Genomic DNA, 25,524 nt, shown 5'->3' with positions numbered 1-25,524 from the left:
CTTACTCAAAAGCTTCAATTTTGACCCGTTTCAGGCACAGAAATGACTTTAAACACACTTATTTTAGTTGACAAAGTCATAATTCACATTCAACAGTCATTTAGAGTCAAAAGATTAAATGTTAAAATGTCATCATTATAGACCATTTTGGGAACGTTCGACAGGTCCGGAGTCATCGTTTTTCATCCGAAAATTTATTTTTTAGACTGTACCAAAAATTATTCAAAATGTCAATTGGATTGTGCCTCATGTTGAATAACCACTTTTTAAACCCTCACAGTGACCAAAATTGCCATTTTTACAGAGTTTTGCTTACTCAAAAGCTTCAATTTTGACCCGTTTCAGGCACAGAAATGACTTTAAACACACTTATTTTAGTTGACAAAGTCATAATTCACATGCAACAGTCATTTAGTCAAAGATTACATTTTAAAATTTCATCATTATAGACCATTTTGGGAACGTTCGACAGGTCCGTAGTCATCGTTTTTCATCCAAAAATTTATTTTTTGGACTGTACCAAAAATGATTCAAAATGTCAATTGGATCGTGCCTCATGTTGAATAACCACTTTTTAAACCCTCACAGTGACAAAAAATTCCCATTTTTACAGAGTTGTGATTACTCAAAAGCTTCAATTTTGACCCGTTTCAGGCACAGAAATGACTTTAAACACACTTATTTTAGTTGAAAAAGTCATAATTCACATCCAACAGTCATTTAGAGTCAAAAGATTAAATGTTAAAATTTCATCATTATAGACCATTTTGGGAACGTTCGACAGGTCCGGAATCATCGTTTTTCATCCGAAAATTGATTTTTTGGACTGTACCAAAAATGATTCAAAATGTCAATTGGATCGTGCTCATGTTGAATAACCACTTTTTAAACCCTCACAGCGACCAAAATTGCCATTTTTACAGAGTTTTGATTACTCAAAAGCTTCAATTTTGACCCGTTTCAGGCACAGAAATGACTTTAAACAAACTTATTTTAGTTGAAAAAGTCATAATTTACATCCAACAGTCATTTAGAGTCAAAACATTAAATGTTAAAATGTCATCATTATAGACCATTTTGGGATCGTTCGACAGGTCTGGAGTCATCGTTTTTCATCCGAAAATTGATTTTTTTGTACTGTACCAAAAATGATTCAAAATGTCTATTGGATCGTGCCTCATGTTGAATAGCCACTTTTTAAACCCTCACAGTGACCAAAATTGCCATTTTTACAGAGTTTTGCTTACTCAAAAGCTTTAATTTTGACCCGTTTCAGGCACAGAAATGACTTTAAACACACTTATTTTAGTTGACAAAGTCATAATTTACATCCAACAGTCATTTAGAGTCAAAACATTAAATGTTAAAATTTCATCATTATAGACCATTTTGGGATCGTTCGACAGGTCTGGAGTCATCGTTTTTCATCCGAAAATTGATTTTTTTGTACTGTACCAAAAATGATTCAAAATGTCTATTGGATCGTGCCTCATGTTGAATAACCACTTTTTAAACCCTCACAGTGACAAAAAATTCCCATTTTTACAGAGTTTTGATTACTCAAAAGCTTCAATTTTGACCCGTTTCAGGCACAGAAATGACTTTAAACACACTTATTTTAGTTGAAAAAGTCATAATTTACATCCAACAGTCATTTAGAGTCAAAACATTAAATGTTAAAATTTCATCATTATAGACCATTTTGGGATCGTTCGACAGGTCTGGAGTCATCGTTTTTCATCCGAAAATTGATTTTTTTGTACTGTACCAAAAATGATTCAAAATGTCTATTGGATCGTGCCTCATGTTGAATAACCACTTTTTAAACCCTCACAGTGACCAAAATTGCCATTTTTACAGAGTTTTGCTTACTCAAAAGCTTCAATTTTGACCCGATTCAGGCACAGATAAACACACTTATTTTAGTTGACAAAGTCATAATTCACAGTCAACAGTCATTTAGAGTCAAAAGATTAAATGTTAAAATGTCATCATTATAGACCATTTTGGGAACGTTTGACAAGTCCGGAGTCATCGTTTTTCATCCGAAAATTGATTTTTTGGACCGTACCAAAAATGATTCAAAATGTCAATTGGATCGTGCCTCATGTTGAATACCCACTTTTTAAACCCTCACAGTGACCAAAATTGCCATTTTTAAAGAGTTTCGCTTACTCAAAAGCTTCAATTTTGACCCGTTTCAGGCACAGAAATGACTTTAAACACACTTATTTTAGTTGAAAAAGTCATAATTCACATCCAACAGTCATTTAGAGTCAAAAGATTAAATGTTAAAATTTCATAATTATAGACCATTTTGGGAACGTTCGACAGGTCCGGAGTCATCCTTTTTCATCCGAAAATTGATTTTTTGGACTGTACCAAAAATGATTCAAAATGTCAATTGGATCGTGCCTCATGTTGAATAACCTTTTTTTAAACCCTCACAGTGACCAAAATTGTCATTTTTAAAGAGTTTTGCTTACTCAAAAGCTTCAATTTTGACCCGTTTCAGGCACAGAAATGACTTTAAACACACTTATTTTAGTTGACAAAGTCATAATTCACATTCAACAGTCATTTAGAGTCAAAAAATTAAATGTTAAAATTTCATCATTATAGACCATTTTGGGAACGTTCGACAGGTCCGGAGTCATCGTTTTTCATCCGAAAATTGATTTTTTGAACTGTACCAAAAATGATTCAAAATGTCAATTGGATCGTGCCTCATGTTGAATAACCACTTTTTAAAACCTCACAGTGACTAAAATTGCCATTTTTAAAGAGTTTTGCTTACTCAAAAGCTTCAATTTTGACCCGTTTCAGGCACAGAAATGACTTTAAACACACTTATTTTAGTTGACAAAGTCATAATTCACATTCAACAGTCATTTAGAGTCAAAAGATTAAATGTTAAAATGTCATCATTATAGACCGTTTTGGGAACGTTCGACAGGTCCGGAGTCATCGTTTTTCATCCGAAAATTGATTTTTTGGACTGTACCAAAAATGATTCAAAATGTCAATTGGATCGTGCCTCATGTTGAATAACCTTTTTTTAAACCCTCACAGTGACCAAAATTGTCATTTTTAAAGAGTTTTGCTTACTCAAAAGCTTCAATTTTGACCCGTTTCAGGCACAGAAATGACTTTAAACACACTTATTTTAGTTGACAAAGTCATAATTCACATTCAACAGTCATTTAGAGTCAAAAAATTAAATGTTAAAATTTCATCATTATAGACCATTTTGGGAACGTTCGACAGGTCCGGAGTCATCGTTTTTCATCCGAAAATTGATTTTTTGAACTGTACCAAAAATGATTCAAAATGTCAATTGGATCGTGCCTCATGTTGAATAACCACTTTTTAAAACCTCACAGTGACTAAAATTGCCATTTTTAAAGAGTTTTGCTTACTCAAAAGCTTCAATTTTGACCCGTTTCAGGCACAGAAATGACTTTAAACACACTTATTTTAGTTGACAAAGTCATAATTCACATTCAACAGTCATTTAGAGTCAAAAGATTAAATGTTAAAATGTCATCATTATAGACCGTTTTGGGAACGTTCGACAGGTCCGGAGTCATCGTTTTTCATCCGAAAACTGTTTTTTTGGACTGTACCAAAAATAATTCAAAATGTCAATTGGATCGTGCCTCATGTTGAATAACCACTTTTTAAACCCTCACAGTGACCAAAATTGCCATTTTTAAAGAGTTTTGCGTACTCAAAAGCTTCAATTTTGACCCGTTTCAGGCACAGAAATGACTTTAAACACACTTATTTTAGTTGAAAAAGTCATAATTCACATCCAACAGTCATTTAGAGTCAAAAGATTAAATGTTAAAATTTCATAATTATAGACCATTTTGGGAACGTTCGACAGGTCCGGAGTCATCCTTTTTCATCCGAAAACTGTTTTTTTGGACTGTACCAAAAATGATTCAAAATGTCAATTGGATCGTGCCTCATGTTGAATAACCACTTTTTAACCCTCACAGTGACTAAAATTGCCATTTTTAAAGAGTTTTGCTTACTCAAAAGCCTCAATTTTGACCCGTTTCAGGCACTGAAATGACTTTAAACACACATATTTTAGTTGAAAAAGTCATAATTCACATCCAACAGTCATTTAGAGTCAAAAGATTAAATGTTAAAATGTCATCAATATAGACCATTTTGGGAACGTTCGACAGGTCCGGAGTCATCGTTTTTCATCCGAAAATTGATTTTTTGGACTGTACCAAAAATGACTCAAAATGTCAATTGGATCGTGCCTCATGTTGAATAACCACTTTTTAAACCCTCACAGTGACCAAAATTGCCATTTTTACAGAGTTTTGCTTACTCAAAAGCTTCAATTTTGACCCGTTTCAGGCACAGAAATGACTTTAAACACACTTATTTTAGTTGAAAAAGTCATAATTTACATCCAATAGTCATTTAGAGTCAAAAGATTAAATGTGATAATTTCATCATTATAGACCATTTTGAGAACATTCGACAGGTCCGGAGTCATCGTTTTTCATCCGAAAATTGATTTTTTGGACTGTACCAAAAATGATTCAAAATGTCAATTGGATCGTGCCTCATGTTGAATAACCACTTTTTAAACCCTCACAGCGACCAAAATTGCCATTTTTACAGAGTTTTGATTACTCAAAAGCTTCAATTTTGACCCGTTTCAGGCACAGAAATGACTTTAAACACACTTATTTTAGTTGAAAAGTCATAATTCACATCCAACAGTCATTTAGAGTCAAAAGATTAAATGTTAAAATGTCATCATTATAGACCATTTTGGGAACGTTCGACAGGTCCGGAGTCATCGTTTTTTATCCGAAAATTGATTTTTTGGACTGTACCAAAAATGATTCAAAATGTCAATTGGATCGTGCCTCATGTTGAATAACCACTTTTTAAACCCTCGCAGTGACCAAAATTGCCATTTTTACAGAGTTTTGCTTACTAAAAAATGCTTCAATTTTGACCCGTTTCAGGCACAGAAATGACTTTAAACACACTTATTTTAGTTGAAAAAGTCATAATTTACATCCAACAGTCATTTAGAGTCAAAACATTAAATGTTAAAATTTCAGCATTATAGACCATTTTGGGATCGTTCGACAGGTCTGGAGTCATTGTTTTTCATCCGAAAATTGATTTTTTTGTACTGTACCAAAAATGATTCAAAATGTCAATTGGATCGTGCCTCATGTTGAATCACCACTTATTAAACCCTCACAGTGACCAAAATTGCCAATTTTTACAGAGTTTTGCTTACTCAAAAGCTTCAATTTTGACCCGTTTCAGGCACAGAAATGACTTTAAACACACTTATTTTAGTTGACAAAGTCATAATTCACATCCAACAGTCATTTAGAGTCAAAAGATTAAATGTTAAAATTTCATCATTATAGACCATTTTGGGAACGTTCGACAGGTCCGGAATCATCGTTTTTCATCCGAAAATTGATTTTTTTGGACTGTACCAAAAATGATTCAAAATGTCAATTGGATCGTGCCTCATGTTGAATAACCACTTTTTAAACCCTCACAGTGACCAAAATTGCCATTTTTACAGAGTTTTGCTTACTCAAAAGCTTCAATTTTGACCCGTTTCAGGCACAGATAAACACACTTATTTTAGTTGACAAAGTCATAATTCACATTCAACAGTCATTTAGAGTCAAAAGATTAAATGTTAAAATGTCATCATTATAGATCATTTTGGGAACGTTTGACAGGTCCGGAGTCATCGTTTTTCATCCGAAAATTGATTTTTTGGACTGTACCAAAAATGATTCAAAATGTAAAAGTGATCGTGCCTCATGTTGAATAACGACTTTTTAACCCCTCAGAGTGACCAAAATTGCCATTTTTACAGAGTTTTGCTTACTCAAAAGCTTCAAATTTGACCAATTTCAGTCACATAAATTTCTTTAAACACACTTATTTTAGTTGAAAAAGTCATAATTCACATCCAACAGTCGTTTGGAGTCAAAAGATTAAATGTTAAAATTTCATCGATATGGACCATTTTGGGGACGTTCGACAGGTCCGGAGTCATCGTTTTTCATCAGAAAATGAATTTTTCGGACTATACCAAAAAAGATTCAAAATGTGAAATGGATCGTGCCTCATGTTGAATAACCACTTTTTAACCCCTCAGAGTGACCAAAATTGCCATTTTTACAGAGTTTTGCTTACACAAAAGCTTCAATTTTGACCAATTTCAGGCACATAAATGACTTTAAACACACTTATTTTAGTTGAAAAAGTCATAATTCACATCCAACAGTCGTTTGGAGTCAAAAGATTAAATGTTAAAATTTCATCGATATGGACCATTTTGGGGACGTTCGACAGGTCCGGAGTCATCGTTTTTCATCAGAAAATGAATTTTTCGAACTATACCAAAAATGATTCAAAATGTTAAATGGATCGTGCCTCATGTTGAATAACCACTTTTTAACCCCTCAGAGTGACCAAAATTGCCATTTTTACAGAGTTTTGCTTACTCAAAAGCTTCAATTTTGACCAATTTTAGGCACATAAATTTCTTTAAACACACTTATTTTAGTTGAAAAAGTCATAATTCACATCCAACAGTCGTTTGGAGTCAAAAGATTAAATGTTAAAATTTCATCGATATGGACCATTTTGGGGATGTTCGACAGGTCCGGAGTCATCGTTTTTCATCAAAAAATTAATTTTTTGGACTGTACCAAAAAATGATTCAAAATGTCAAATGGATCGTGCCTCATGTTGAATAACCACTTTTTAACCCCTCAGAGTGACCAAAATTGCCACTTTTTACAGAGTTTTGCTTACTCAAAAGCTTCAATTTTGACCAATTTCAGGCACATAAATGACTTTAAACACACTTATTTTAGTTGAAAAAGTCATAATTCACATCCAACAGTCGTTTGGAGTCAAAAGATTAAATGTTAAGATTCCATCGATATGGACCATTTTGGGGATGTTCGACAGGTCCGGAGTCATCGTTTTTCATCAAAAAATTAATTTTTCGGACTGTACCAAAAATGATTCAAAATGTCAAATGGATCGTGCCTCATGTTGAATAACCACTTTTTAACCTCTCGGAGTGACCAAAATTGCCATTTTTACAGAGTTTTGCTTACACAAAAGCTTCAATTTTGACCAATTTCAGGCACATAAATGACTTTAAACGCACTTATTTTAGTTGAAAAAGTCATACTTCACATCCAACAGTCGTTCGGAGTCAAAAGATTAAATATTAAAATTTCATCGATATGGACCATTTTGGGGACGTTCAACAGGTCCGGAGTCATCGTTTTTCATCAGAAAATGAATTTTTAGGACTATACCAAAAATGATTCAAAATTTCAAATGGAATGTGCCTCATGTTGAATAACCACTTTTTAACCCCTCAGAGAGACCAAAATTGCCATTTTTACAGAGTTTTGCTTACACCAAAGCTTTAATTTTGACCAATTTCAGGCACATAAATGACTTTAAACACACTTATTTTAGTTGAAAAAGACTTAATTCACATCCAACAGTCGTTTGGAGTCAAAAGATTAAATGTTAAAATTTCATCGATATGGACCATTTTGGGGACGTTCGACAGGTCCGGAGTCATCGTTTTTCATCAGAAAATGAATTTTTCGGACTATTCCAAAAATGATTCAAAATGTCAAATGGATCGTGCCTCATGTTGAATAACCACTTTTTAACCCCTCAGAGTGACCAAAATTGCCATTTTTACAGAGTTTTGCTTACTCAAAAGCTTCAATTTGACCAATTTCAGGCACATAAATGACTTTAAACACACTTATTTTAGTTGAAAAAGTCATAATTCACATCCAACAGTCGTTTGGAGTCAAAAGATTTATTGTTAAAATTTCATTGATATGGACCATTTTGGGGATGTTCGACAGGTCCGGAGTCATCGTTTTTCATCAAAAAATTAATTTTTCGGACTGTACCAAAAATGATTCAAAATGTCAAATGGATCGTGCCTCATGTTGAATAACCTCTTTTTAACCCCTCAGAGTGACCAAAATTGCCATTTTTACAGAGTTTTGCTTACTCAAAAGCTTCAATTTTGACCAATTTTAGGCACATAAATTTCTTTAAACACACTTATTTTAGTTGAAAAAGTCATAATTCACATCCAACAGTCGTTTGGAGTCAAAAATTAAATGTTAAAATTTCATCGATATGGACCATTTTGGGGACGTTCGACAGGTCCGGAGTCATCGTTTTTCATCAGAAAATGAATTTTTCGGACTATACCAAAAATGATTCAAAATGTGAAATGGATCGTGCCTCATGTTGAATAACCACTTTTTAACCCCTCAGAGTGACCAAAATTGCAATTTTTACAGAGTTTTGCTTACACAAAAGCTTCAATTTTGACCAATTTCAGGCACATAAATGACTTTAAACACACTTATTTTAGTTGAAAAAGTCATAATTCACATCCAACAGTCGTTTGGAGTCAAAAGATTAAATGTTAAAATTTCATCGATATGGACATTTTGGGGATGTTCGACAGGTCCGGAGTCATCGTTTTTCATCAAAAAATTAATTTTTCGGACTGTACCAAAAATGATTCAAAATGTCAAATGGATCGTGCCTCATGTTGAATAACCACTTTTTAACCCCTCAGAGTGACCAAAATTGCCATTTTTACAGAGTTTTGCTTACACAAAAGCTTCAATTTTGACCAATTTCAGGCACATAAATGACTTTAAACACACTTATTTTAGTTGAAAAAGTCATAATTCACATCCAACAGTCGTTTGGAGTCAAAAGATTAAATGTTAAAATTTCATCGATATGGACCATTTTGGGGATGTTCGACAGGTCCGGAGTCATCGTTTTTCATCAAAAAATTAATTTTTCGGACTGTACCAAAAATGATTCAAAATGTCAAATGGATCGTGCCTCATGTTGAATAACCACTTTTTAACCCCTCAGAGTGACCAAAATTGCCATTTTTACAGAGTTTTGCTTACTCAAAAGCTTCAATTTTGACCAATTTCAGGCACATAAATGACTTTAAACACACTTATTTTAGTTGAAAAAGTCATAATTCACATCCAACAGTCGTTTGGAGTCAAAAGATTAAATGTTAAAATTTCATCGATATGGACCATTTTGGGGACGTTCGACAGGTCCGGAGTCATCGTTTTTCATCAGAAAATGAATTTTTCGGACTATATCAAAAATTATTCAAAATGTAAAAGTGATCGTGCCTCATGTTGAATAACGACTTTTTAACCCCTCAGAGTGACCAAAATTGCCATTTTTACAGAGTTTTGCTTACTCAAAAGCTTCAAATTTGACCAATTTCAGGCACATAAATTTCTTTAAACACACTTATTTTAGTTGAAAAAGTCATAATTCACATCCAACAGTCGTTTGGAGTCAAAAGATTAAATGTTAAAATTTCATCGATATGGACCATTTTGGGGACATTCGACAGGTCCGGAGTCATCGTTTTTCATCAGAAAATGAATTTTTCGGACTATACCAAAAAAGATTCAAAATGTGAAATGGATCGTGCCTCATGTTGAATAACCACTTTTTAACCCCTCAGAGTGACCAAAATTGCCATTTTTACAGAGTTTTGCTTACACAAAAGCTTCAATTTTGACCAATTTCAGGCACATAAATGATTTTAAACACACTTATTTTAGTTGAAAAAGTCATAATTCACATCCAACAGTCGTTTGGAGTCAAAAGATTAAATGTTAAAATTTCATCGATATGGACCATTTTGGGGACGTTCGACAGGTCCGGAGTCATCGTTTTTCATCAGAAAATGAATTTTTCGAACTATACCAAAAATGATTCAAAATGTTAAATGGATCGTGCCTCATGTTGAATAACCACTTTTTAACCCCTCAGAGTGACCAAAATTGCCATTTTTACAGAGTTTTGCTTACTCAAAAGCTTCAATTTTGACCAATTTTAGGCACATAAATTTCTTTAAACACACTTATTTTAGTTGAAAAAGTCATAATTCACATCCAACAGTCGTTTGGAGTCAAAAGATTAAATGTTAAAATTTCATCGATATGGACCATTTTGGGGATGTTCGACAGGTCCGGAGTCATCGTTTTTCATCAAAAAATTTATTTTTTGGACTGTACCAAAAAGTGATTCAAAATGTCAAATGGATCGTGCCTCATGTTGAATAACCACTTTTTAACCCCTCAGAGTGACCAAAATTGCCACTTTTTACAGAGTTTTGCTTACTCAAAAGCTTCAATTTTGACCAATTTCAGGCACATAAATGACTTTAAACACACTTATTTTAGTTGAAAAAGTCATAATTCACATCCAACAGTCGTTTGGAGTCAAAAGATTAAATGTTAAGATTCCATCGATATGGACCATTTTGGGGATGTTCGACAGGTCCGGAGTCATCGTTTTTCATCAAAAAATTAATTTTTCGGACTGTACCAAAAATGATTCAAAATGTCAAATGGATCGTGCCTCATGTTGAATAACCACTTTTTAACCTCTCGGAGTGACCAAAATTGCCATTTTTACAGAGTTTTGCTTACACAAAAGCTTCAATTTTGACCAATTTCAGGCACATAAATGACTTTAAACGCACTTATTTTAGTTGAAAAAGTCATAATTCACATCCAACAGTCGTTCGGAGTCAAAAGATTAAATATTAAAATTTCATCGATATGGACCATTTTGGGGACGTTCAACAGGTCCGGAGTCATCGTTTTTCATCAGAAAATGAATTTTTAGGACTATACCAAAAATGATTCAAAATTTCAAATGGAATGTGCCTCATGTTGAATAACCACTTTTTAACCCCTCAGAGAGACCAAAATTGCCATTTTTACAGAGTTTTGCTTACACAAAAGCTTCAATTTTGACCAATTTCAGGCACATAAATGACTTTAAACACACTTATTTTAGTTGAAAAAGACTTAATTCACATCCAACAGTCGTTTGGAGTCAAAAGATTAAATGTTAAAATTTCATCGATATGGACCATTTTGGGGACGTTCGACAGGTCCGGAGTCATCGTTTTTCATCAGAAAATGAATTTTTCGGACTATTCCAAAAATGATTCAAAATGTCAAATGGATCGTGCCTCATGTTGAATAACCACTTTTTAACCCCTCAGAGTGACCAAAATTGCCATTTTTACAGAGTTTTGCTTACTCAAAAGCTTCAATTTTGACCAATTTCAGGCACATAAATGACTTTAAACACACTTATTTTAGTTGAAAAAGTCATAATTCACATCCAACAGTCGTTTGGAGTCAAAAGATTTATTGTTAAAATTTCATTGATATGGACCATTTTGGGGATGTTCGACAGGTCCGGAGTCATCGTTTTTCATCAAAAAATTAATTTTTCGGACTGTACCAAAAATGATTCAAAATGTCAAATGGATCGTGCCTCATGTTGAATAACCTCTTTTTAACCCCTCAGAGTGACCAAAATTGCCATTTTTACAGAGTTTTGCTTACACAAAAGCTTCAATTTTGACCAATTTCAGGCACATAAATGACTTTAAACACACTTATTTTAGTTGAAAAAGTCATAATTCACATCCAACAGTCGTTTGGAGTCAAAAGATTAAATGTTAAAATTTCATCGATATGGACCATTTTGGGGACGTTCGACAGCTCCGGAGTCATCGTTTTTCATCAGAAAATGAATTTTTCGGACTATATCAAAAATTATTCAAAATGTAAAAGTGATCGTGCCTCATGTTGAATAACGACTTTTTAACCCCTCAGAGTGACCAAAATTGCCATTTTTACAGAGTTTTGCTTACTCAAAAGCTTCAATTTTGACCAATTTCAGGCACATAAATGACTTCAAACACACTTATTTTAGTTGAAAAAGACTTAATTCACATCCAACAGTCGTTTGGAGTCAAAAGATTAAATGTTAAAATTTCATCGATATGGACCATTTTGGGGACGTTCGACAGGTCCGGAGTCATCGTTTTTCATCAGAAAATGAATTTTTCGGACTATACCAAAAATGATTCAAAATGTCAAATGGATCGTGCCTCATGTTGAATAACCACTTTTTAACCCCTCAGAGTGACCAAAATTGCCATTTTTACAGAGTTTTGCTTACTCAAAAGCTTCAATTTTGACCAATTTCAGGCACATAAATTTCTTTAAACACACTTATTTTAGTTGAAAAAGTCATAATTCACATCCAACAGTCGTTTGGAGTCAAAAGATTAAATGTTAAAATTTCATCGATATGGACCATTTTGGGGACGTTCGACAGGTCCGGAGTCATCGTTTTTCATCAGAAAATGAATTTTTCGGACTATACCAAAAATGATTCAAAATGTGAAATGGATCGTGCCTCATGTTGAATAACCACTTTTTAACCCCTCAGAGTGACCAAAATTGCCATTTTTACAGAGTTTTGCTTACACAAAAGCTTCAATTTTGACCAATTTCAGGCACATAAATGACTTTAAACACACTTATTTTAGTTGAAAAAGTCATAATTCACATCCAACAGTCGTTTGGAGTCAAAAGATTAAATGTTAAAATTTCATCGATATGGACCATTTTGGGGATGTTCGACAGGTCCGGAGTCATCGTTTTTCATCAAAAAATTTATTTTTCGGACTGTACCAAAAATGATTCAAAATGTCAAATGGATCGTGCCTCATGTTGAATAACCACTTTTTAACCCCTCAGAGTGACCAAAATTGCCATTTTTACAGGGTTTTGCTTACTCAAAAGCTTCAATTTTGACCAATTTCAGGCACATAAATGACTTTAAACACACTTATTTTGGTTGAAAAAGTCATAATTCACATCCAACAGTCGTTTAGAGTCAAAAGATTAAATGTTAAAATTTCATCGATATGGACCATTTTGGGGATGTTCGACAGGTCCTGAGTCATCGTTTTTCATCAAAAAATTAATTTTTCGGACTGTACCAAAAATGATTCAAAATGTCAAATGGATCGTGCCTCATGTTGAATAACCACTTTTTAACCCCTCGGAGTGACCAAAATTGCCATTTTTACAGAGTTTTGCTTACACAAAAGCTTTAATTTTGACCAATTTCAGGCACATAAATGACTTTAAACACACTTATTTTAGTTGAAAAAGTCATAATTCACATCCAACAGTCGTTTAGAGTCAAAAGATTAAATGTTAAAATTTCATCGATATGGACCATTTTGGGGACGTTCGACAGGTCCGGAGTCATCGTTTTTCATCAGAAAATGAATTTTTCGGACTATACCAAAAATGATTCAAAATGTTAAATGGATCGTGCCTCATGTTGAATAACCACTTTTTAACCCCTCAGAGTGACCAAAATTGCCATTTTTACAGAGTTTTGCTTACTCAAAAGCTTCAATTTTGACCAATTTCAGGCACATAAATGACTTTAAACACACTTATTTTAGTTGAAAAAGTCATAATTCACATCCAAAAGTCGTTTGGAGTAAAAAGATTAAATGTTAAAATTTCATCGATATGGACCATTTTGGGGACGTTCGACAGGTCCGGAGTCATCGTTTTTCATCAGAAAATGAATTTTTCGGACTATACCAAAAATGATTCAAAATGTCAAATTGATCGTGCCTCATGTTGAATAACCACTTTTTAACCCCTCAGAGTGACCAAAATTGCCATTTTTACAGAGTTTTGCTTACTCAAAAGCTTCAATTTTGACCAATTTCAGGCACATAAATGACTTTAAACACACTTATTTTAGTTGAAAAAGACTTAATTCACATCCAACAGTCGTTTGGAGTCAAAAGATTAAATGTTAAAATTTCATCGATATGGACCATTTTGGGGACGTTCGACAGGTCCGGAGTCATCGTTTTTCATCAGAAAATGAATTTTTCGGACTATACCAAAAATGATTCAAAATGTGAAATGGATCGTGCCTCATGTTGAATAACCACTTTTTAACCCCTCAGAGTGACCAAAATTGCCATTTTTACAGAGTTTTGCTTACACAAAAGCTTCAATTTTGACCAATTTGAGGCACATAAATGACTTTAAACACACTTATTTTAGTTGAAAAAGTCATAATTCACATCCAACAGTCGTTTGGAGTCAAAAGATTAAATGTTAAAATTTCATCGATATGGACCATTTTGGGGATGTTCGACAGGTCCGGAGTCATCGTTTTTCATCAAAAAATTTATTTTTCGGACTGTACCAAAAATGATTCAAAATGTCAAATGGATCGTGCCTCATGTTGAATAACCACTTTTTAACCCCTCAGAGTGACCAAAATTGCCATTTTTACAGGGTTTTGCTTACTCAAAAGCTTCAATTTTGACCAATTTCAGGCACATAAATGACTTTAAACACACTTATTTTGGTTGAAAAAGTCATAATTCACATCCAACAGTCGTTTAGAGTCAAAAGATTAAATGTTAAAATTTCATCGATATGGACCATTTTGGGGATGTTCGACAGGTCCTGAGTCATCGTTTTTCATCAAAAAATTAATTTTTCGGACTGTACCAAAAATGATTCAAAATGTCAAATGGATCGTGCCTCATGTTGAATAACCACTTTTTAACCCCTCGGAGTGACCAAAATTGCCATTTTTACAGAGTTTTGCTTACACAAAAGCTTTAATTTTGACCAATTTCAGGCACATAAATGACTTTAAACACACTTATTTTAGTTGAAAAAGTTATAATTCACATCCAACAGTCGTTTAGAGTCAAAAGATTAAATGTTAAAATTTCATCGATATGGACCATTTTGGGGACGTTCGACAGGTCCGGAGTCATCGTTTTTCATCAGAAAATGAATTTTTCGGACTATACCAAAAATGATTCAAAATGTTAAATGGATCGTGCCTCATGATGAATAACCACTTTTTAACCCCTCAGAGTGACCAAAATTGCCATTTTTACAGAGTTTTGCTTACTCAAAAGCTTCAATTTTGACCAATTTCAGGCACATAAATGACTTTAAACACACTTATTTTAGTTGAAAAAGTCATAATTCACATCCAAAAGTCGTTTGGAGTAAAAAGATTAAATGTTAAAATTTCATCGATATGGACCATTTTGGGGACGTTCGACAGGTCCGGAGTCATCGTTTTTCATCAGAAAATGAATTTTTCGGACTATACCAAAAATGATTCAAAATGTCAAATTGATCGTGCCTCATGTTGAATAACCACTTTTTAACCCCTCAGAGTGACCAAAATTGCCATTTTTACAGAGTTTTGCTTACTCAAAAGCTTCAATTTTGACCAATTTCAGGCACATAAATGACTTTAAACACACTTATTTTAGTTGAAAAAGACTTAATTCACATCCAACAGTCGTTTGGAGTCAAAAGATTAAATGTTAAAATTTCATCGATATGGACCATTTTGGGGACGTTCGACAGGTCCGGAGTCATCGTTTTTCATCAGAAAATGAATTTTTCGGACTATACCAAAAATGATTCAAAATGTGAAATGGATCGTGCCTCATGTTGAATAACCACTTTTTAACCCCTCAGAGTGACCAAAATTGCCATTTTTACAGAGTTTTGCTTACACAAAAGCTTCAATTTTGACCAATTTGAGGCACATAAATGACTTTAAACACACTTATTTTAGTTGAAAAAGTCATAATTCACATCCAACAGTCGTTTGGAGACAAAAGATTAAATGTTAAAATTTCATCGATATGGACCATTTTGGGGATGTTCGACAGGTCCGGAGTCATCGTTTTTCATCAAAAAATTAATTTTTCGGACTGTACCAAAAATGATTCAAAATGTCAAATGGATCGTGCCTCATGTTGAATATCCACTTTTTAACCCCTCAGAGTGACCAAAATTGCCATTTTTACAGAGTTTTGCTTACTCAAAAGCTTCAATTTTGACCAATTTCAGGCACATAAATGACTTTAAACACACTTATTTTAGTTGAAAAAGTCATAATTCACATCCAACAGTCGTTTGGAGTCAAAAGATTAAATGTTAAAATTTCATCGATATGGACCATTTTGGGGATGTTCGACAGGTCCGGAGTCATCGTTTTTCATCAAAAATTAATTTTTCGGACTGTACCAAAAATGATTCAAAATGTCAAATGGATCGTGCCTCATGTTGAATAACCACTTTTTAACCCCTCGGAGTGACCAAAATTGCCATTTTTACAGAGTTTTGCTTACACAAAAGCTTTAATTTTGACCAATTTCAGGCACATAAATGACTTTAAACACACTTATTTTGGTTGAAAAAGTCATAATTCACATCCAACAGTCGTTTAGAGTCAAAAGATTAAATGTTAAAATTTCATCGATATGGACCATTTTGGGGACGTTCGACAGGTCCGGAGTCATCGTTTTTCATCAGAAAATGAATTTTTCGGACTATACCAAAAATGATTCAAAATGTTAAATGGATCGTGCCTCATGTTGAATAACCACTTTTTAACCCCTCAGAGTGACCAAAATTGCCATTTTTACAGAGTTTTGCTTACTCAAAAGCTTCAATTTTGACCAATTTTAGGCACATAAATTTCTTTAAACACACTTATTTTAGTTGAAAAAGTCATAATTCACATCCAACAGTCGTTTGGAGTCAAAAGATTAAATGTTAAAATTTCATCGATATGGACCATTTTGGGGATGTTCGACAGGTCTGGAGTCATCGTTTTTCATCCGAAAATTGATTTTTTTGTACTGTACCAAAAATGATTCAAAATGTCAATTGGATCGTGCCTCATGTTGAATAACCACTTTTTAAACCCTCACAGTGACCAAAATTGCCATTTTTAAAGAGTTTCGCTTACTCAAAAGCTTCAATTTTAACCGTTTCAGGCACAGAAATGACTTTAAACACACTTATTTTAGTTGGAAAAGTCATAATTCACATCCAACAGTCATTTAGAGTCAAAAGATTAAATGTTAAAATTTCATCATTATAGACCATTTTAGGAACCTTCGACAGGTCCGAAATCATCGTTTTTCATCCGAAAATTGATTTTTTGGACTCTACCAAAAATGATTCAAAATGTCAATTGGATCGTGCCTCATGTTGAATAACCACTTTTTAAACCCTCACAGTGACTAAAATTGCCATTTTTAAAGAGTTTTGCTTACTCAAAAGCTTCAATTTTGACCCGTTTCAGGCACAGAAATGACTTTAAACACACTTATTTTAGTTGACAAAGTCATAATTCACATTCAACAGTCATTTAGAGTCAAAAGATTAAATGTTAAAATGTCATCATTATCGACCGTTTTGGGAACGTTCGACAGGTCCGGAGTCATCGTTTTTCATCCGAAAACTGTTTTTTTGGACTGTATCAAAAATGATTCAAAATGTCAATTGGATCGTGCCTCATGTTGAATAACCACTTTTTAAACCCTCACAGTGACCAAAATTGCCATTTTTAAAGAGTTTTGCGTACTCAAAAGCTTCAATTTTGACCCGTTTCAGGCACAGAAATGACTTTAAACACACTTATTTTAGTTGAAAAAGTCATAATTCACATCCAACAGTCATTTAGAGTCAAAAGATTAAATGTTAAAATTTCATAATTATAGACCATTTTGGGAACGTTCGACAGGTCCGGAGTCATCCTTTTTCATCCGAAAACAGTTTTTTTGGACTGTACCAAAAATGATTCAAAATGTCAATTGGATCGTGCCTCATGTTGAATAACCACTTTTTAAACCCTCACGGTGACCAAAATTGCCATTTTTACAGAGTTTTGCTTACTAAAAAATGCTTCAATTTTGACCTGTTTCAGGCACAGAAATGACTTTAAACACACTTATTTTAGTTGAAAAAGTCATAATTTACATCCAACAGTCATTTAGAGTCAAAACATTAAATGTTAAAATTTCATCATTATAGACCATTTTGGGATCGTTCGACAGGTCTGGAGTCATTGTTTTTCATCTGAAAATTGATTTTTTTGTACTGTACCAAAAATGATTCAAAATGTCAATTGGATCGTGCCTCATGTTGAATCACCACTTTTTAAACCCTCACAGTGACCAAAATTGCCATTTTTACAGAGTTTTGCTTACTCAAAAGCTTCAATTTTGACCCGTTTCAGGCACAGAAATGACTTTAAACACACTTATTTTAGTTGACAAAGTCATAATTCACATCCAACAGTCATTTAGAGTCAAAAGATTAAATGTTAAAATTTCATCGATATGGACCATTTTGGGGATGTTCGACAGGTCTGGAGTCATCGTTTTTCATCCGAAAATTGATTTTTTTGTACTGTACCAAAAATGATTCAAAATGTCAATTGGATCGTGCCTCATGTTGAATAACCACTTTTTAAACCCTCACAGTGACCAAAATTGCCATTTTTAAAGAGTTTCGCTTACTCAAAAGCTTCAATTTTGACCGTTTCAGGCACAGAAATGACTTTAAACACACTTATTTTAGTTGGAAAAGTCATAATTCACATCCAACAGTCATTTAGAGTCAAAAGATTAAATGTTAAAATTTCATCATTATAGACCATTTTAGGAACCTTCGACAGGTCCGAAATCATCGTTTTTCATCCGAAAATTGATTTTTTGGACTCTACCAAAAATGATTCAAAATGTCAATTGGATCGTGCCTCATGTTGAATAACCACTTTTTAAACCCTCACAGTGACTAAAATTGCCATTTTTAAAGAGTTTTGCCCACTCAAAAGCTTCAATTTTGACCCGTTTCAGGCACAGAAATGACTTTAAACACACTTATTTTAGTTGACAAAGTCATAATTCACATTCAACAGTCATTTAGAGTCAAAAGATTAAATGTTAAAATGTCATCATTATCGACCGTTTTGGGAACGTTCGACAGGTCCGGAGTCATCGTTTTTCATCCGAAAACTGTTTTTTTGGACTGTATCAAAAATGATTCAAAATGTCAATTGGATCGTGCCTCATGTTGAATAACCACTTTTTAAACCCTCACAGTGACCAAAATTGCCATTTTTAAAGAGTTTTGCGTACTCAAAAGCTTCAATTTTGACCCGTTTCAGGCACAGAAATGACTTTAAACACACTTATTTTAGTTGAAAAAGTCATAATTCACATCCAACAGTCATTTAGAGTCAAAAGATTAAATGTTAAAATTTCATAATTATAGACCATTTTGGGAACGTTCGACAGGTCCGGAGTCATCCTTTTTCATCCGAAAACAGTTTTTTTGGACTGTACCAAAAATGATTCAAAATGTCAATTGGATCGTGCCTCATGTTGAATAACCACTTTTTAAACCCTCACGGTGACCAAAATTGCCATTTTTACAGAGTTTTGCTTACTAAAAAATGCTTCAATTTTGACCTGTTTCAGGCACAGAAATCACTTTAAACACACTTATTTTAGTTGAAAAAGTCATAATTTACATCCAACAGTCATTTAGAGTCAAAACATTAAATGTTAAAATTTCATCATTATAGACCATTTTGGGATCGTTCGACAGGTCTGGAGTCATTGTTTTTCATCTGAAAATTGATTTTTTTGTACTGTACCAAAAATGATTCAAAATGTCAATTGGATCGTGCCTCATGTTGAATCACCACTTTTTAAACCCTCACAGTGACCAAAATTGCCATTTTTACAGAGTTTTGCTTACTCAAAAGCTTCAATTTTGACCCGTTTCAGGCACAGAAATGACTTTAAACACACTTATTTTAGTTGACAAAGTCATAATTCACATCCAACAGTCATTTAGAGTCAAAAGATTAAATGTTAAAATTTCATCATTATAGACCATTTTGGGAACGTTCGACAGGTCCGGAATCATCGTTTTTCATCCGAAAATTGATTTTTTTGGACTGTACCAAAAATGATTCAAAATGTCAATTGGATCGTGCCTCATGTTGAATAACCACTTTTTAAACCCTCACAGTGACCAAAATTGCCATTTTTACAGAGTTTTGCTTACTCAAAAGCTTCAATTTTGACCCGTTTCAGGCACAGATAAACACACTTATTTTAGTTGACAAAGTCATAATTCACATTCAACAGTCATTTAGAGTCAAAAGATTAAATGTTAAAATGTCATCATTATAGACCATTTTGGGAACGTTTGACAGGTCCGGAGTCATCGTTTTTCATCCGAAAATTGATTTTTTGGACTGTACCAATAATGATTCAAAATGTCAATTGGATCGTGCCTCATGTTGAATACCCACTTTTTAAACCCTCACAGTGACCAAAATTGCCATTTTTAAAGAGTTTCGCTTACTCAAAAGCTTCAATTTTGACCCGTTTCAGGCACAGAAATGACTTTAAACACACTTATTTTAGTTGAAAAAGTCATAATTCACATCCAACAGTCATTTAGAGTCAAAAGATTAAATGTTAAAATTTCATCATTATAGACCATTTTAGGAACCTTCGACAGGTCCGGAGTCATCGTTTTTCATCCGAAAATTGATTTTTTGGACTCTACCAAAAATGATTCAAAATGTCAATCGGATTGTGCCTCATGTTGAATAACCACTTTTTAAACCCTCACAGTGACCAAAATTGCCATTTTTACAGAGTTTTGCTTACTCAAAAGCTTCAATTTTGACCCGTTTCAGGCACAGAAATGACTTTAAACACACTTATTTTAGTTGAAAAAGTCATAATTCACATCCAACAGTCATTTAGAGTCAAAAGATTAAATGTTAAAATTTCATAATTATAGACCATTTTGGGAACGTTCGACAGGTCTGGAGTCATTGTTTTTCATCCGAAAATTGATTTTTTTGTACTGTACCAAAAAGGATTCAAAATGTCAATTGGATCGTGCCTCATGTTGAATAACCACTTTTTAAACCCTCACAGTGACCAAAATTGCCATTTTTACAGAGTTTTGCTTACTCAAAAGCTTCAATTTTGACCCGTTTCAGGCACAGAAATGACTTTAAACACACTTATTTTAGTTGAAAAAGTCATAATTTACATCCAATAGTCATTTAGAGTCAAAAGATTAAATGTTAAAATGTCATCATTATAGACCATTTTGGGAACGTTCGACAGGTCCGGAGTCATCCTTTTTCATCCGAAAATTGATTTTTTGGACTGTACCAAAAATGATTCAAAATGTCAATTGGATCGTGCCTCATGTTGAATTACCACTTTTTAAACCCTCACAGTGACCAAAATTGCCATTTTTACAGAGTTTTGCTTACTAACAAATGCTTCAATTTTGACCCGTTTCAGGCACAGAAATGACTTTAAACACACTTATTTTAGTTGAAAAAGTCATAATTTACATCCAACAGTCATTTAGAGTCAAAACATTAAATGTTAAAATTTCATCATTATAGACCATTTTGGGATCGTTCGACAGGTCTGGAGTCATTGTTTTTCATCCGAAAATTGATTTTTTTGTACTGTACCAAAAAGGATTCAAAATGTCAATTGGATCGTGCCTCATGTTGAATAACCACTTTATAAACCCTCACAGTGACCAAAATTGCCATTTTTAAAGAGTTTTGCTTACTCAAAAGCTTCCATATTGGCCCGTTTAAGGCACAGATAAACACACTTATTTTAGTTGACAAAGTCATAATTCACATTCAACAGTCATTTAGAGTCAAAAGATTAAATGTTAAAATGTCATCATTATAGACCATTTTGGGAACCTTTGACAGGTCCGGAGTCATCGTTTTTCATCCGAAAATTGATTTTTTGGACTGTACCAAAAATGATCCAAAATGTCAATTGGATCGTGCCTCATGTTGAATACCCACTTTTTAAACCCTCACAGTGACCAAAATTGCCATTTTTAAAGAGTTTCGCTTACTCAAAAGCTTCAATTTTGACCGTTTCAGGCACAGAAATGACTTTAAACACACTTATTTTAGTTGAAAAAGTCATAATTCACATCCAACAGTCATTTAGAGTCAAAAGATTAAATGTTAAAATTTCATCATTATAGACCATTTTAGGAACCTTCGACAGGTCCGAAATCATCGTTTTTCATCCGAAAATTGATTTTTTGGATTGTACCAAAAATGATTCAAAATGTCAATTGGATCGTGCCTCATGTTGAATAACCACTTTTTAAACCCTCACAGTGACCAAAATTGCCATTTTTAAAGAGTTTTGCTTACTCAAAAGCTTCAATTTTGACCCGTTTCAGGCACATAAATGACTTTAAACACACTTATTTTAGTTGACAAAGTCATAATTCACATTCAACAGTCATTTAGAGTCAAAAGATTAAATGTTAAAATGTCATCATTATAGACCATTTTGGGAACGTTCGACAGGTCCGGAGTCATCGTTTTTCATCCGAAAATTGATTTTTTGGACTGTACCAAAAATGATTCAAAATGTCAATTGGATCGTGCCTCATGTTGAATAACCACTTTTTAAACCCTCACAGTGACAAAAAATTCCCATTTTTACAGAGTTTTGATTACTCAAAAGCTTCAATTTTGACCCGTTTCAGGCACAGAAATGACTTTAAACACACTTATTTCAGTTGAAAAAGTCATAATTCACATCCAACAGTCATTTAGAGTCAAAAGATTAAATGTTAAAATGTCATCATTATAGACCATTTTAGGAACCTTCGACAGGTCCGGAGTCATCGTTTTTTATCCGAAAATTGATTTTTTGGACTGTACCAAAAATGATTCAAAATGTCAATTGGATCGTGCCTCATGTTGAATAACCAATTTTTAAACCCTCACAGTGACCAAAATTGCCATTTTTACAGAGTTTTGCTTACTCAAAAGCTTCAATTTTGACCCGTTTCAGGCACAGAAATGACTTTAAACACACTTATTTTAGTTGAAAAAGTCATAATTCACATCCAACAGTCATTTAGAGTCAAAAGATTAAATGTTAAAATTTCATAATTATAGACCATTTTGGGAACGTTCGACAGGTGCGGAGTCATCCTTTTTCATCCGAAAATTGTTTTTTTGGACTGTACCAAAAATGATTCAAAATGTCAATTGGATCGTGCCTCATGTTGAATAACCACTTTTTAAACCCTCACAGTGACCAAAATTGCCATTTTTAAAGAGTTTTGCTTACTCAAAAGCTTCAATTTTGACCCGTTTCAGGCACAGAAATGACTTTAAACACACTTATTTTAGTTGACAAAGTCATAATTCACATTCAACAGTCATTTAGAGTCAAAAAATTAAATGTTAAAATGTCATCATTATAGACCATTTTGGGAACGTTCGACAGGTCCGGAGTCATCGTTTTTCATCCGAAAATTGATTTTTTGGACTGTACCAAAAATGATTCAAAATGTCAATTGGATCGTGCCTCATGTTGAATAACCACTTTTTAAACTCTCACAGTGATAAAAAATACCCATTTTTACAGAGTTTTGATTACTCAAAAGCTTAAATTTTGACCCGTTTCAGGCACAGAAATGACTTTAAACACACCTATTTTAGTTGAAAAAGTCATAATTCACATCCAACAGTCATTTAGAGTCAAAAGATTAAATGTTAAAATTTCATCATTATAGACCATTTTGGGAACGTTCGACAGGTCCGGAATCATCGTTTTTCATCCGAAAATTGATTTTTTGGACTGTACCAAAAATGATTCCAAATGTCAATTGAATCGTGCCTCATGTTGAATAACCACTTTTTAAACCCTCACAGTAACCAAAATTGCCATTTTTACAGAGTTTTGCTTACTCAAAAGCTTCAATTTTGACCCGTTTCAGGCACAGAAATGACTTTAAACACACTTATTTTAGTTGACAAAGTCATAATTCACAATCAACAGTCATTTAGAGTCAAAAGATTAAATGTTAAAATGCCATCATTATAGACCATTTTGGGAACGTTCGACAGGTCCGGAGTCATCGTTTTTCATCCGAAAATTGATTTTTTGGACTGTAACAAAAATGATTCAAAATGTCAATTGGATCGTGCCTCATGTTGAATAACCACTTTTTAAACCCTCACAGTGACCAAAATTGCCATTTTTACAGAGTTTTGCTTACTCAAAAGCTTCAATTTTGACCCGTTTCAGGCACAGAAATGACTTTAAACACACCTATTTTAGTTGAAAAAGTCATAATTCACATCCAACAGTCATTTAGAGTCAAAAGATTAAATGTTAAAATTTCATCATTATAGACCATTTTGGGAACGTTCGACAGGTCCGGAATCATCGTTTTTCATCCGAAAATTGATTTTTTGGACTCTACCAAAAATGATTCAAAATGTCAATTGAATCGTGCCTCATGTTGAATAACCACTTTTTAAACCCTCACAGTGACCAAAATTGCCATTTTTAAAGAGTTTTGCTTACTCAAAAGCTTCAATTTTGACCCGTTTCAGGCACAGAAATGACTTTAAACACACTTATTTTAGTTGACAAAGTCATAATTCACATTCAACAGTCATTTAGAGTCAAAAGATTAAATGTTAAAATGTCATCATTATAGACCATTTTGGGAACGTTCGACAGGTCCGGAGTCATCGTTTTTCATCCGAAAATTTATTTTTTAGACTGTACCAAAAATTATTCAAAATGTCAATTGGATTGTGCCTCATGTTGAATAACCACTTTTTAAACCCTCACAGTGACCAAAATTGCCATTTTTACAGAGTTTTGCTTACTCAAAAGCTTCAATTTTGACCCGTTTCAGGCACAGAAATGACTTTAAACACACTTATTTTAGTTGACAAAGTCATAATTCACATGCAACAGTCATTTAGTCAAAGATTACATTTTAAAATTTCATCATTATAGACCATTTTGGGAACGTTCGACAGGTCCGTAGTCATCGTTTTTCATCCAAAAATTTATTTTTTGGACTGTACCAAAAATGATTCAAAATGTCAATTGGATCGTGCCTCATGTTGAATAACCACTTTTTAAACCCTCACAGTGACAAAAAATTCCCATTTTTACAGAGTTTTGATTACTCAAAAGCTTCAATTTTGACCCGTTTCAGGCACAGAAATGACTTTAAACACACTTATTTTAGTTGAAAAAGTCATAATTCACATCCAACAGTCATTTAGAGTCAAAAGATTAAATGTTAAAATTTCATCATTATAGACCATTTTGGGAACGTTCGACAGGTCCGGAATCATCGTTTTTCATCCGAAAATTGATTTTTTGGACTGTACCAAAAATGATTCAAAATGTCAATTGGATCGTGCTCATGTTGAATAACCACTTTTTAAACCCTCACAGCGACCAAATTTGCCATTTTTACAGAGTTTTGATTACTCAAAAGCTTCAATTTTGACCCGTTTCAGGCACAGAAATGACTTTAAACACACTTATTTTAGTTGAAAAAGTCATAATTTACATCCAACAGTCATTTAGAGTCAAAACATTAAATGTTAAAATTTCATCATTATAGACCATTTTGGGATCGTTCGACAGGTCTGGAGTCATCGTTTTTCATCCGAAAATTGATTTTTTTGTACTGAACCAAAAATGATTCAAAATGTCTATTGGATCGTGCCTCACGTTGAATAACCACTTTTTAAACCCTCACAGTGACCAAAATTGCCATTTTTACAGAGTTTTGCTTACTCAAAAGCTTCAATTTTGACCCGTTTGAGGCACAG

This window comes from Lissotriton vulgaris, unplaced genomic scaffold (genome assembly GCF_964263255.1).
Source record: "Lissotriton vulgaris unplaced genomic scaffold, aLisVul1.2 SCAFFOLD_278, whole genome shotgun sequence".
Taxonomy (NCBI): Eukaryota; Metazoa; Chordata; class Amphibia; order Caudata; family Salamandridae; genus Lissotriton; species Lissotriton vulgaris.
This window is presented reverse-complemented; position numbering follows the sequence as displayed.